Below are 14,391 nucleotides of genomic sequence, written 5' to 3' on the forward strand. Positions count from 1 at the left end.
CTGGTTAGCTACTGTGTGAACAGAATGCTGGACTAGATGGATCTTGGTCTGATCCATCATGGATGAACATCAGGATGCAAGTATTATAAAAAATTACACAAACACTGAATTCATGAAGCAACTGTGGGTAAAGGCCTTAACTTCCCTGATGTCAAGTGAGATCAATATTTTATCTCTAGTCTTCACCTAAAACTAGAGTTCACCATTTACTCATACAACTTGCAGCATGTACATCTTTATAATAACAGGAGTCAATAAAACTATCAGTCTATCAGTGTCAAGACCTTGAAGCTATCATGAACGCAGCGATATTTGTCAACCATGGAATTCAGTGACATACCACTTGATGAAGTCACCTCAATAATGACCCGGAAAGACTATGTGTATAATTAAGCAATAGCTATAGTGGATCAAGTCATTTCCTCTAGATTAATGACCAGCTAAAAGATCTGATGGCCCAAAGCAATACTTCAGGGCTATTAACCCAGCCATTTATTTCTTCAAACACTCTGAGACTTTATTGTTATGGCTGTTCTTATATTAAGAGAGAAAAGGGGAAGTGTCTAAAGCCATTTTCCCATATTTTATACTTAAACTTAAGGACATGGGTTAGATAATATTGGGGGCTGTCATTCCAAATAGGGGTTAATAGGAGAAGCCTACTAAAAATAGTTTTTTTCTAAGAAAAGAAAAAAAAGATCACTGTTATACTCAAAGAAAAGAATATGCTTTCTTTCTATCTCCCTCCAGCCCCCAGCCCCATGTAGAAATGGGTGATCAAATTATCCCACCTAATCAACAACCAAACAATATACACATAAAATAGCATGGGAGTACTACTTAACGTCTACCAATCTCACTGAATGCTCATTTCTTGGGGAAGAAAATCAACAGAGAAACAACAGATGTCTTTATTCTATCTATTGCATATACAATTTCCTCTGCAGTCTGGCTTTTCCTCTTATCTGAAATGTCTGACTTAACAGTCATTAGCATTTAAAACCACGATATAAACTAAGTTCACCTTAGGTAAGCTTTCTATCCAGTTCAGGGAACATAATTATAAATTATCGGGTAAAGGAGCTTTAAGAGTTATGTGTTAAAAGTTAGTTATTCTCAGCTTAAAGAGCATAGCCTCTTTACTCATTGCACTAACATAAGGTGTCAAACTACATTTGCAAACAAATATACTTCTTTTAAGATGGATTGTCTTTTTATTTCTTGCTTGCAGACAAGAAACATAAGAACAAAACTTTGAAAAATGTTTCCAACTATCCATCCTAACGTTGCAAATGAAGTAATCTCATGTTGGGGGGGGAGAATATTGAAGAGATAGTTTCTTATCAGCAGCAAGTTAGAATAAAAACATTATCTACACATCAGCAGATCTCTAGCCATTCACCACCACAAGATATACACAGCAGGAGACCAAAGTACAATACTCTACTCAAGTGGCCCCAAACTCCAAACAGTAAAGCAAGGTCACATGTATTTTACAGAAGACAGATGCTGATGCAGCCATTCACAAAAAGGCCCTTTCTTCAATTAGCCTTCAGGCTGGCTGATTAGCTGGCAAACTCCTCTGAAAGGGTCAGTTTGTACAAAACTGGTATTTCCACTTTGGAAATTGCTCAGGCATGTCATATACCTGTATCTACAGAACAGAGCTCTTTCAGTACATTGACTGAATGAATTGTTAATACTAGAGACCAGATCATCAAGAGATTTAAGAGTCAACTGCACTGGCTTGTAATAAAGCTGTTGCCTCAAAGATATTTTATGGGATGTGGTATAGTAAGCACCCCAAAGTGCTGCATATATTGACATTATGGGTACTGATAATGTCCGATTAAGATACAACTGATTTTTTAAAAAACACCCCACATACCCCATCTTACCAAGAGGAACGTATCTGCCAAATAATCATTATTGAGTGCTTCTGAAATTTTCAGTTACATCCCCCACCATAACTGATAGGAAATTTGCCTGTTTCCCGCATTTAAACAAGTAAACAATGTGTCAAGAATAGACACTTAAATAACCTCTCAGAACCTTTAAACTATTTTTGCCTCACTTTTTGAAAGAAAGAAGCAAACACGGTTTCTCCACCAGCTATTACTCTCACATCAAGAAACACACAAAAGTTTATCTCTCTCTCTTGCTAGGACTTCCCAAGTCTTCCCTTCAGCATGTGTGTAAAGAACTGAATGAAATGAAACTCTACCTTTCCTCCAAATCTCCTAGAGTCCAATGCAAAAAGTAATCATTCGTGACAGGTGCTGTCCCAAGTGGTGTTGGGTAAACTAGAAAAGTTTCCAAGCTTGCATTAGGAGACCCTCATGCCTGCTATGCAGCTAGTTGGTCAAAGGGCCTCCTACCTTAAGTGGACTGCCACATACAGTAGCCCTTTTGCTAGGCAATCCCATTAAGTGGACTAGAGCAAAAAAGGAAAGGAAGGGATGTGTATACAAGTTGGGGATAGGAGAGAGGAAAGGGGGTGGCGATGGGTTTTCTTTTTTGTTACCTGTGTGGGGGAAACCATAGCAGGTGAAATGATTGAGGGAGAGTTGGTGCTTCTGTGCCCATTGGCTTCAGGGATGAGGAGAGGCAAAGGGTCGTGTTTCACTGAAACCACTACCACGGCGGCGGCGGCGGCATCAAGGGGCTCGGCAGGCCTCAGGCAGAGTCTTTTGGGGGACGAGGAGGGGCCGCAGGCGTCGCCCCCAGCCGCGGCCCCGCCCCCAGCCGCGTACATCGCCTCATAGAGGGAGCGCTTAGCCGGCACGACGACAGCGGCCGCTTCGGCCTTCACGTTGGGGAGGTTGTCGCCGTCTCTGGGGAGGATGTAGGTGGCGGCGGTGTGGTTGGCGGGAGCGGGCGAGGCGCGGGCCCTGCCGTTGAGGGCGTAGCAGCCCCCTCCGGAGGCGGCGCCCGCGCCCGGAGGCAGCTTGGTGCCGATGCCGGCGATGCTGTTGAGCGTGGCGATGGAGACGGCGCCTATGCAGTGGTTGGTGTAAGTCTTGGAGAGTTTGGCGGCCTTGGAGAGCATCTGCATGCGGGTGCCCAGCAGGTTCTTGCCGATGGCCTTGTTCTCGTACCAGGTGACGTCGCCCTCGCTGCAGTGGTCCCGCGGGCGCTGGAAGAAGGCCTTGCAGAGTGGGTTGCGCTTGGCCAGGTACTTGACGAAGCTGGCGTAAGGGCAGAACTCCGTGCCGGTCTCGTACATGCGCGGCAGGTTCTCCTCGTCGCTGCTCTCGGCGCGCTTTTTGCTCCACGACGACGAGCGCGACTTGTGGTAGGGCCCCAGGGCCTTGAAGTAGACGAACTTGCGCCCGTCTTCGTCCATGGCCAGCCCGAAGGAGTCCTCCTCCAGCTCGCGCTGGTTCTCGCGCCCGCGCGTGCAGAAGTACATGCACGTCTCGAACCAGACCTTGTTCAGGAGCCCGAAGGGGCTCTGCGTGCTGAACACGCTGCAGGTGTAGAGCTTGCGCAGGTCGGCGCGCGTGATGGCCTGCTTCTGCACCACGGGGCCGGCGCCCTGCTCCTCCAGCTTGCGGATGACGGCGGCCAGCGTCAGGTTGGCGGCGCGCAGCTCCGGGTCCTTGGTGAGGTCGAGGGTGCGGCAGTAAGGAGGCTCGTTGAGGTAGCGGTTGAGAGAGCTGCGGATGCTGATGAGCGACGACTTGGAGTAGAGTTGCCCGCTCTTGGAGCGCGCCTCGGCGTAGAAGGAGCGCAGCACCCGGCACAGCGCCCCCTTGTCCATGGTCTCGAAGTCCGGGCTTTGCGCCTTCTCGCTCAGGTACTCGCGGAAGATGCGCACCGCGTAGCGGGTGGCCAAGCGCGTGTTCTCGCTCAGCCGGGCCCGCTCGGGCCGTTGCAGGAGCAGCTCCGCCTCTGGGTCGGAGTCCTCAGCGGCCACTGCCGCCGCGTTGCTGACGACGGAGGCGGCAGCGCCGCGGGCGCTAACGGGCACCGAGGGGGCGCCACCCGCGGAAGCCCCGACGCCGCCGCTGCCGCCGCCTCCCCGGACTCCTCCGAGGCGGCCCCTGACGCTGCAGACAGCCGCCGCAGCGGAGTCCAGCAGCGCTCCGGTGCCCTGGTCCATACGGATCATATGGCCCGGCTCCTCTTCCGCGTCCCACGCCAGCCCTATCATCATGCCCTCCTCCTCCTCCTCTTCGTCCTCGTCGCCCTCCTCGTCGTCCAGCAGCAGGATCCCGCCATCGGCCCCTTCCTCGTCCCCCGTTATCTGCACCTCTTGGATCTCATCCTCGTCCTCCCCGTCCTCGTCCTCTCCCGCGCTGCAATAGTGGAGGGGCCGGTGGGGGCCGCCCCGGCCGGGCTGCCGGTCCCCCGCATTGTTCTCCCCACCGCCACCTGCACCACCGCCTGCGCTGCTGCCGCTGCCGCCGCCGCCGCCCCCGGTGCTCCAGTCTCCGCCGGCGCCGCCGCTGCCAGGCATTCTCGCCATATTGCCGTCTCCCTGCCAGTCCTCGGGCAGGGCGCATGCGCTATATTGGACCGCAGCGCTGGAGAGCTTTTGTGTTTAATGACCTTCAGCTACCGGGAGGCAAAGCTGGGCTCTTAAAGGGGCCGCGCGCTCCCAGTTGCTGTGGCTGCTGTGCGATGGATGGGGTGGGGAAGCAGGAGAGCGCGAGAGCACGGGAAGAAAGGGGAAGGTGGCGGCGGGGAAAAGGCACCGCAGCTGGCAAGTCTTCCCCTCCCCTATCTAGCCCTACAGCCTAAACGGCGAATGCAATGCAAAGGGTTACTTTATATTGGCCCGTGTGCATGCACCCGGTATTAGAAGGGGAGGCTGAGACGAACGGATCCACTTACCCAGCCTCAGTGCGTTGCCAGCTGCCGCCCGCTAAGTGATGCCCGAAGAGCAGCCCGGCAGCTCCCACACATTCATTGCTTACAGGAGGAAGGGAAGGGAACCCCCCCCCCCCTCACTGGTGGTGGCGGCTGAAGAAAGGTGATGGGGGGGTAGAATTAGGAGAAGAGCAGAGGCAGGTGAGATCCACCAGGAGAGCGAGGGTGGGGGGTGGGGGTGGGAAGCAGGCAGCTTTTCTCACAAGGCAGCTCCTCCCTTCTGAATTCTGGCAGCTAAGCGCGGAAACGCGGCAGCATCGCAGCCCCCAGTCAGCAGTTGGCGGCAGCGGCTCGGAGTTGACGCCAGCAGAGGAGAAACTTCTCGGATCGTCAGCACTTCGGAATGACTCCTTCATTTCCCCCCTCCCTCGCCTCTCCCACTCCCCGGCCATCCCACCTAAATCCTCTCCCCCACGCCCGCCGGTTTCCAAAGAAGAAGAAAAAGGCCACTCTGGCTGCATACCAGGCGCGCCGATCCTCCTCCCTCACGGCGAAGGCATCGAGGAGTCTCCGACGAGCCAGACACGTTAGGCTGCGGCTGGAACCGGAGACGGCGGCTCTCGCAAGGCGGCGGCTGACTAGTACGAAAAGGGAGACCCAAGGAGGCGAGTCGGAGCGGGTCCCCTCGCCGAGCGGCTGCCGTCGCTGCAAATCGGGGGGCGATGGGAGCCTGCGAGTGTGCCGGGCAGGCAGTGTACAAAAGAAGGAAGCCCGCTTGTTTCCTGCCTGGCGCTAATAAGCTGGAGGAAGCCAGCAGCGAATAGCAGAGGAAGCCGCCAGGGCTAGTAAAACCCACACAGTCCGCAGCCAAGAGGCAAATCTCGAGCTATTCCCAGCCTGCGGGGACAGGCAGCTGCAACGCGCGCGCACACACACACACAAGGCACAGCCTAGCCCTGCAGAGCACAGCGATCAACATTTCTCTTTCTCGCGTATACACAGAGAGAGAGAGAGATCTGCCCCCTGCTACTCCCGATTCCTTCCCTAGCTTTCCACAACCCTCCAAAACCATGTCGAGGTTTTCATGCAGGCATCTCCCTCGGGCAATACGGGACTCTGCAAGCCCTCGCGCTGCCGCAAACCGCCCTCAAGTTAGTACCCGCTAGGAGCCCTTTTACCGATTTTCCTCCTCTCCTCTGCTCTCCCCTCCTTCTCGCTCCCCCCCTCCTTACCCACCCGAACTTCATTTCCGCATCCATTTCCAGATGCCTCAAATCCTTCTCTAACTTTAAGCCACGGACTCGCCTCACTTTCAACGCTTCAAAGCACTTTTTATCGTTTTATTTTCAAAGGAGGCACAAAGCAGGAAGGATTTGAGGCTTTCACAACAACAAAAACAGCATGTGCTGGACGGGGTGGGGTGGGGGTTGCACCGTGAAGCAAGCCACGTGTTGATGGGCATCCTAACCATTCATTGCTCTGACAGAGAGAAATGCATCTGAATTTGCCCGAGGTCTGGTCGCGCACTCAGGCTTCCCACGGACTGTACCTCGAACTCAAGTGCCCTCCCCTCACAAACTTGGCTATACCAAACTGACGCCCAGGTATCCTTTCGCCTGTGGAGGAAACATGTTTTTAGTCTCACTCTTTTGATACTGTATTTTCACTTAGAACACAATTCTAGGGAAATCTTGTTAAGCTACCTACAAGTCACAACTAGCAATCTCAACACCCCAGATATGATTCACAGATAAGGGCAGAGATGACAGTCTATTGTTGTCCTGATCCTTAAAAAGGGCTGGGAGGTAATTTACCAACACCAAAGAGCATTCTGATTTATTCATTTTGTTTAATGGACTGGATCCCATTTTGGGAAAACCAGGTGACAGCTACTCAAAGTGATCCAAAAGCCAAATTCATATGTTTAGGGTGCAATCCTATACATGTTTAGACTGAAAAAGCTTAAAATTCCCAGCATTCCCCAGCTAGTTATGCTGGGAGTTGTAGGGCTTTTTTGGTCTAAACATATGTAGGATCGCCAGGGCCGGCACTGCCATAGAGACAGCTCAGGCGGCGGCCTAGAGCACCAAGCAAAGGGGGCTGCCGAATAGCATGCCTGGAAGCTGCTCTCCCACAGTGGCTCTGAGAGGGCGGCTTCCGGGTGTGCAGTTCTGAAGCTGCCCCCCAACCCCAGTGTCCTGGCTTCGAAGCCAGGAGCGGCTTCCGGCCAGGCACTGGCTTCGAAGCCAGGACGCTGGGGCGGGTTTGGAACGGTGTGCCCAGCTGGAAGCCGCTCACCTGCCTAGGGCACAAAATAGTCTGGCCCTGGCCCTGAGGATCGCATCCTTAAAGATCATTCCAAGAACATAAGAAGAGCCATGCTGGATCAGACCAAGGGTCCAGCTAGTCCAGCACTCTGTTCACACAGTGGCCAACCAGCCATTGGCCAGGGATGAACAAGCAGGACATGGTACAACAACACCCTCCCACCAATGTTCCCCAGCAAGTGGTGCACACAGGCTTACTGCCTCAAATACTGGAGACAGCACACAACCATCAGGGCTAGTATTCTACATTTCGGCAGATGGGAAGACCCATACTTAAAAGTAACATTTTCTCTACTTCTTGGCAAAAAGAAACCCCCCTCCCAATACCCCAAGAAATGAAATGTGAATATTGGATTAATAGGAAGACCAGGAAGAACTTCCTTAAACATTTATTTTATACTCCGTTTATAACCCCCACCCCTTTCATCAGCAGAGATTTAAAGAAAGCTGCATGGGTTGAAGTAAAACACATCACCTGATCCTATACATGTTTACGCAGAAGCAATTCCCAAAGAGTTCAAAGTAGATTTAATGCTACGTTATCTTCCAGCTAACATGTTCAGCTTCAAGTGAAGAAATTCACCTGCATCTGTCCTCAAAACAAAAAGTTGTATATAATATTTTCTGAAGATTACAATCAGATTTTGGTATTTATATTTAGTTTTCTTGAAAACCATCCAAGTAGTCATGCTCCATTATCTTCCTGTCACCACAAATGCACATTACATTTTGCAATGTAGTGCCAGCGAATGGCTTCTGCATCTAGACACCCATAAACTTAAATGTGTATTTTACTCAGATAGAAGCACTGCTGGGTTAAGTGGTGCCTCCACTCTGATATATGCAAGTAAGTTTGCATTTAGGGACCAAAAGAAGGCTGACCATAAAGTATGTGATGTGATGCATGCGGCAATTTACCGCAAGGTGTGTATTGCAGGATGATGGAAACCAGATCTGGAGCACATAGTTTCACAGGTCATGTGCAGCACATATTATATTTTTCATGAAGATCCAGAAACTTGGCTAGTGGGGGTGGAGAAATCCTGTAGCATGGAAATGTGTGTGCAAATTGCATCTATGGGCTCATCTACACCAAGCAGGATATTCCACTATGAAAGCGGTATATAAAAGGCAGGAGCCACACTACTGCTTTATAGTGATATTGAAGTGCACTGACCACTATTGAGGCCCTTTGACACATACCATATACCACTTTCATACCGCTATATCCTGCTTGGTGTGGCTCCTGCTTTTTATATATTGCTTTCATAGTGGAATATTCAGCTTGGTGTACATGAGCCCTATGTGTCTTACTAATGCCCTAGTACAGCAAGATGTTGAGTATATCCTTCAGAAAAGGTAGAATCATAGAATAGTAGAGTTGGAAGGGGCCTATAAGGCCATCGAGTCCAACTCCCTGCTCAATGCAGGAATCCACCCTAAAGCATCCCTGACAGGGAGACTCCACGACCTCTCTAGGTCATTGGTTCCATTGTTGTACTGCTCTAACAATCAGGAAGGTTTTCCTGATGTCCAGCTGGAATTACACGTAGGTAGTCTATGGCTGTTTGGTCTCTTTTAGAGATTTGGGGGGAGGGAATACCAGCCCACTCGATTCTAGAGTAACTATTAAAGATGATTTTAAATGAGTTTATGATATCCCCTGATTAGTAGCCTTTCAAACTGAACTGTTAGGTTTTCAGAATGCAGTTTCTGAATTTCAGAGATGAAGCATAAGAGTAAAATATTCACACTTAGAAAATGAGTATAATGGGATATAAATAAAGAGTATAATGGGATATAAATAAAATGTTGTGCACACCTTATCTGCCAAAGCAGTAACAAGTGAAATTGCAACACTTTTCCAAGCCTAAGTGGCAGATAACCACTTGGACTTTATATCAACTAAAGACTTGCAATCAAATAAGTCTATAACCATTTCAGCCTGGACACTTGTCAACTGATTACAGCAAAGCAGATTTAGATTGCATTCCTATGCACTTCTCTGAAAGTAAGCCTCATTGCACTCAACGGGACTTACTTCTGAGTAGATATGTAAATTAGTTTAATTCTATACATTTAACTGTATTTGTCATCTGAGCTTTAATTTAACTTTGTTGTTCAATATTTCTTATTTCTTATATAGAATGCAATCTCATCAAAATTACCATAATCAAACATTATCCATAATTACAATAAAATATAACTCTTTCCTATGTAAGTGCTAGGTTTTTGAAACACAGTTGTCCATGTGTTGTCTAAAAATAATAACATTTCCTTCCAAACATTTGAGTTTGAACTCTGGCTCTCCATGGTTTTTTATAACTTCTTATCTTCCATATTGCAGCTAGATCACAAATTTTAAGGAACCAAATGTTGATACTCAGTATTTCTGAATCTTTCCATAGTCAAGTAATACCTATTTTTGCTGCAATCTGAAAATCTTATTCTTCTTTTGGAATAATTCCTTGCTATTACCCAATAGAATTTTTTTTTCTGATAACATGTAACTCTTAAGACCTTGGCCCAGGATGTTTTTATTTGTGGACATCCCCACAACATAGGCTGTTAAGTTTTTTCTACCGTATCCTTCCCATCGTACCCCTCATCTAGAAGCAACCTTATAATTTAACTGTTTCAGTGTGGTGCAAACAGAAAAGAACAATCCACTTCTATATATAGTGCCAAAATTGCTCATCAATTGACTAATTGACCAACTGTTAATCAAATCCATTCTTTTTATCATTGCATAAATCTTTCTAAAACTCATGGGGAGCTTGTGGCCCTCCAGATGTTGCTGAATTTCAACTCCCATAATCCCTAACTACTGCCCATGCTGGCTGGGATTGATAAGATTTGCAGGAATACGGAATGTCTGGTGGGCTGCAGCTTCCTCACTCCTGGAATGTATAGGCTTTAGATTAGGTCTATTCTCTCTTTAACCAGGATTCTTCAAAATCTGTTGCTCAAACACTGTGAGCACTAAGTGATGCCTAATTTGGATCAAGTGAAATAACATGAACCTTGGTTGATGTTTTTTAATAGGAAGATTTGGGTAATTAAAAAATGAAGCCTTACTGCAAATATCTATATATGCGAACTGGTGCCAGCCTTTACCAGCTGTCCATATTACCACCAAGATCATCAGTATCAAAGTCTTTCACATATAAAACTCCAAACAAGACTGATACTGGATTTGGAGCCTGCTGAAACTTACTCCAACTGTTCAATAGACTCAAAATAAAGATATTATCTTGTGTCTTTTTCTATGTTAGCACAGTTAGGTTTATATTTGCATGTCATTGCCACTTAAAGTTACTCTTTATAAATGACCCGAGATACATGTTATTCAAGAGATTCATCTCCAGTTGCTTCTGTTTTTATTTTTCTGGATGTCCCCACTTTCAGAGGTAAAGAAGGTGGTGACAGCCTTCTTTGTGGTGGCACCATGTTTATGGACTAGTCTACCCTTAGCTTTAGGCTCCAGGTGAAAATGGTTCTTTTAACCTTGTAGTTAAACAATGAGAAAATTGATTTATTCCTGCTTCTGAAGTTGATTTTATTGTTGTGCTGTCTTATGTTGTGTCATTGCTGTTTTTACTATTTTATTGTTATAATTGTTTTATTGGTTGTTATTTTACATTTTATACTGTTTATTTTGTAAGAGCCCTATGAATTTTGTACTTAGATTGAAATATTGGCAGCAAGTATCATCATCATCTACTAATACATTATATGGATCACTTCAGTTTCATCATTACCCTTTCAAAAATTATGCTCTTACCCTCTTGTACAGAATAAATTTGGTCTGCTTGATATGTGTCTGGGTTAAAACTATTGTAGAATTATTTGACTACAAATCCTTAGTGCATATGAGTTACTTGCAAGCCTATTGTTAAACAGGCAAACAACAATTATCACTCTCTCTGTCTTGGAAAAACACAGTGTTGCAATTAAAATTTGCAGGTGCACATGGTATCCATTAACACTTCCTTGGAGAAAGTTGTATCAGGTTATTTCAAGTCCTTTACTTCAATCTGTTGAAGCATTTTTAACTCATTGTGGAGCCATTGTTTGTAATTATCTGTTTCATAGAAAACTACCTTACATTATTTCAGACCATTGGTCCATCTACTTCAGTATTGTCTACACTGATTGAAACTCTGGAGAGCTGCTGCCAAACAGGATTCTTTGCAAGCCCTCCCTAGAGATGCCAGGGAATGAACCTGCCTGAGAAGACCTGGTTCACACGTCACACTGTAATTCCTGAGTTCTTTAACCCAGGAATTGCCAGGGATCAGCAAAGCAATGAATATGCTGCCTCCCCTGCCCTCACGGCTTTTGCTTTCAATTAAAAACCCAGGAACACCGAATTCCTGATTTGTTTCCTGATGCGTGAACCTGGAAACCCTGAGTTTGCTAATAGGTTAAACAACAATTGCCCACATTGTTTGGTTAACTCTGGGTTGTTCAACCCATAAATAACCCAGGCTTTCAGGTTTGCACATCATAACCCAGGAAAGGGTGTACCCGTTAAGAATAAACATCAAAACACAAAACATTTCAGAAAATGTTACAAAACATACCAATAAAAAGTCAGGCCGAACTAGATGGAAGACTGCAGCCATTTATATCAACCTATTAAACTACCTGTTCCAATTAAGCCTACCAATAGTTACATTCATTAAGAGATTAACAACCTGATTTTATACTGTGCGAGTGCTCTTTTTAAGAACAAGGGGTAACTTAGAAACAAGTATCTAAGGTAACTATCATTCTACTTAGGACCTGCCTGCACCCAAAGTAAAGGAAATTGCTTTCTTTTCCTTGCTGTTATGTGAAGAAAAATTGCCACTGACTTACAAACTGCTTGGCAAAATGGAAGTCAGCAGCAACATTTCAGGGTAACACTTCTCCAAATATGGGGAAAATGGATGTATGCATTTAGTAAAATCTGTTTCATCTGCTTTTCGCAGATTGTCAGGTGCCTTTCTTTCCAACATCCATCCCCAAACGCACAAATCCCTCCCCTATGAGCATGCTTTAACCTATGAGGGAAATGCACATTTTCAAACAGTTATTATTTTACGTATTTTCCAACAACTACATTTCCATAAAATTCCAGAAAGTTTTAAAAAACAGTCCACAAGTCTTCATGCAATTCGGGAAAAAAGCATTCCACTGCAGAATCTGCAGATCAGATTCAAAGAAATCCAAACTCATTTGATTCCATTGGAAATTTCTCCGACATCCCTAATAGAGAAGGACCTAAATATTCCTTATGATCTGAAATGAGCTATATTCAGATGGATAGCTTAAAGTGGTTCTTTCACCCTAAAAGCAGATATTTTAAAATTTTGCATCATCCCAGCTTAACATATCAAACTATAATACAGTGATGCAGAATCTCAGGCCAAAGGACCAATTAGGTCTTCTGTAGTTTCCCAGATGGCCATGCCCCCTTCACACGGCCCCAAGCCCTTTTCCTTGGCCAACAATAGTTTGGTGGCTTCCTGGCTTTTGGGGCAGTGGTTTTCCTTTCTTAGAGGTTGAAATTACGGCTGTGCAGAGCCCCCCCCCCCAATCACATCAGAGGCCATTTTGGAGCTTCCAGAATGACGCCAATTTGATTTGGGGTGCTTCAGGGCTTGGCTGCCATGCTTTGATGCTGAAGCTGAAGCAAGATCCCCCACCAAAGCAGGTTAGCTTTGTGGGTTCCTGGGTGTTTGCCATGCAGCTGGCACTAGGAAAGCTGGGCACAAGGCTGACTGGGAGTCTATTGGACTCCCTGCTCACTTTACCCCTACCCCCTACCAAGAGCCGCTGCCACCACCACCAGGACTTACTTTTCTGTGCATCCTCTCTTTTTAATAGATCTATAATTGCAAACTAGGGGAAATGGCCCTTTATGGCCACCATAATAAGCGGCCATAGATCTATTAAAAAAAGAGCCCCCGTGACTGATCCTTTAAATTACAGCTTGTCCCTCAGAGAGGAGGATAAATAGCAGCAGAAGCTGACCAGAGAGGGAGAGGAGGGCAGGGAGGGATAGGGAAGTGAGTCTAGTGAGTCTTCTCCTCATACAGCGCATAGTTTTCATACAGCACATAGTTAAATTATGGAACTCACTACAAGATGTAGTGATTGCCACCAAATTGGATGGCTTTAAAAGGGGGTTGGACAAATTCCTGGAGGCAAAGGCTATCAGTGGCTACTAGCCCTGATGGTTGTGTGCTATCTCCAGTATTCGAGGCAGTAATGTTTTTTTTAGGATGTTTTAACAATGTATATTATGTTTTAATTCAGTTTTATGTATTTTACTGTTTACTGTTGTTCCCTGCCTCGATCAAAATGGAGAAGCGGGTAAGAAATAAATTTATTATGATGATGATGCCTGTGTGCACCAGTTGTTGGGGAACATGGGTGGGAGGGTGCTGTTGCACCATGTCCTTCTTGTTCATCCCTGGCCAATGGCTGGTTGGCCACTGTGTGAACAGAGTGCTGGACTAGATGGACCCTCGGTCTGATCCAGCAGGGCACTTCTTATGTTCTTAACCATCCTGGAAGGCCAGATCACAGTCCAGGGCAAAGAGGAAGAGGAGGAGGAGCAGCAGCAGCAGCAGAAATAAAAAGTTGAGCTTACAGCAGACTCTCCTATTTTGCCTTACCATCCTTCACTTTCAGAAACAAAAGGTCATCTTAATAATGATATGTGGACAATGAGCCAAATGATTACATCTTTTCCTCTGATAGAAAATTAGGTTAGCTTTGAGCTTGAAGGCAAGGAAACTGGGAGTTTTAAGTACAGCTCTTAGGCCTGGCATCAGCACTTCTGTTGCCATCACTAGTCAGACATCAGAAGACAGTCACCATCAGTGCACTCGATCTAAACAGGCCATAAACAAGATCAAAAGAAATCAATGTGATTTGGACTGTATGGGGTAGAAATAAAATTTATACTCAGCAAGTGCCTTTTGGTTTTGGAAATGTTATTAGAACATATATCCAGATATCAGAGTCCCATGGTTGGTTGAGTGTGTATCTGCAAAACCAGTAGTTTAGGAAACTAACAAAATTGTTACCTTCAAAATGGAGTCAACAGTTTTGAGATTTCACAGCATAATCCCCAGTATAGACTGCACTGGCCACCCTGACCTTGAGCTCCCTATTGCCTATGATTTGGAAAAATCAGGACAAATGGGGGAACCAGTGCATAAGAAATCACCACTAGAACATATGGAACAAAACA

The 14,391-nt window shown here is 46.3% G+C and overlaps 1 protein-coding gene across 4 annotated transcripts in view; it reads right to left on the reverse strand.

The window, feature by feature from the left end:
* Nucleotides 1–14,391, reverse strand: part of KCTD1 (potassium channel tetramerization domain containing 1) — a 95,070-nt gene that overhangs the window by 53,178 nt on the left and 27,501 nt on the right. Inside the window, exon 1 of one of the 4 annotated variants that reach the window (XM_063130667.1) lies at nt 5,339–5,695. The exons of 1 other annotated variant lie outside the window; for it this stretch is intronic. The gene's annotated coding sequence lies outside the window, so the exon portion shown is untranslated. Of the gene's footprint in view, nt 1–5,338; nt 5,696–14,391 lie in introns of those variants that run through there. 2 more of the 4 variants (XM_063130665.1, XM_063130663.1) reach the window with 2 other exon arrangements.

This window comes from Elgaria multicarinata, chromosome 7 (assembly GCF_023053635.1).
Source record: "Elgaria multicarinata webbii isolate HBS135686 ecotype San Diego chromosome 7, rElgMul1.1.pri, whole genome shotgun sequence".
Classification (NCBI taxonomy): domain Eukaryota; kingdom Metazoa; phylum Chordata; class Lepidosauria; order Squamata; family Anguidae; genus Elgaria; species Elgaria multicarinata.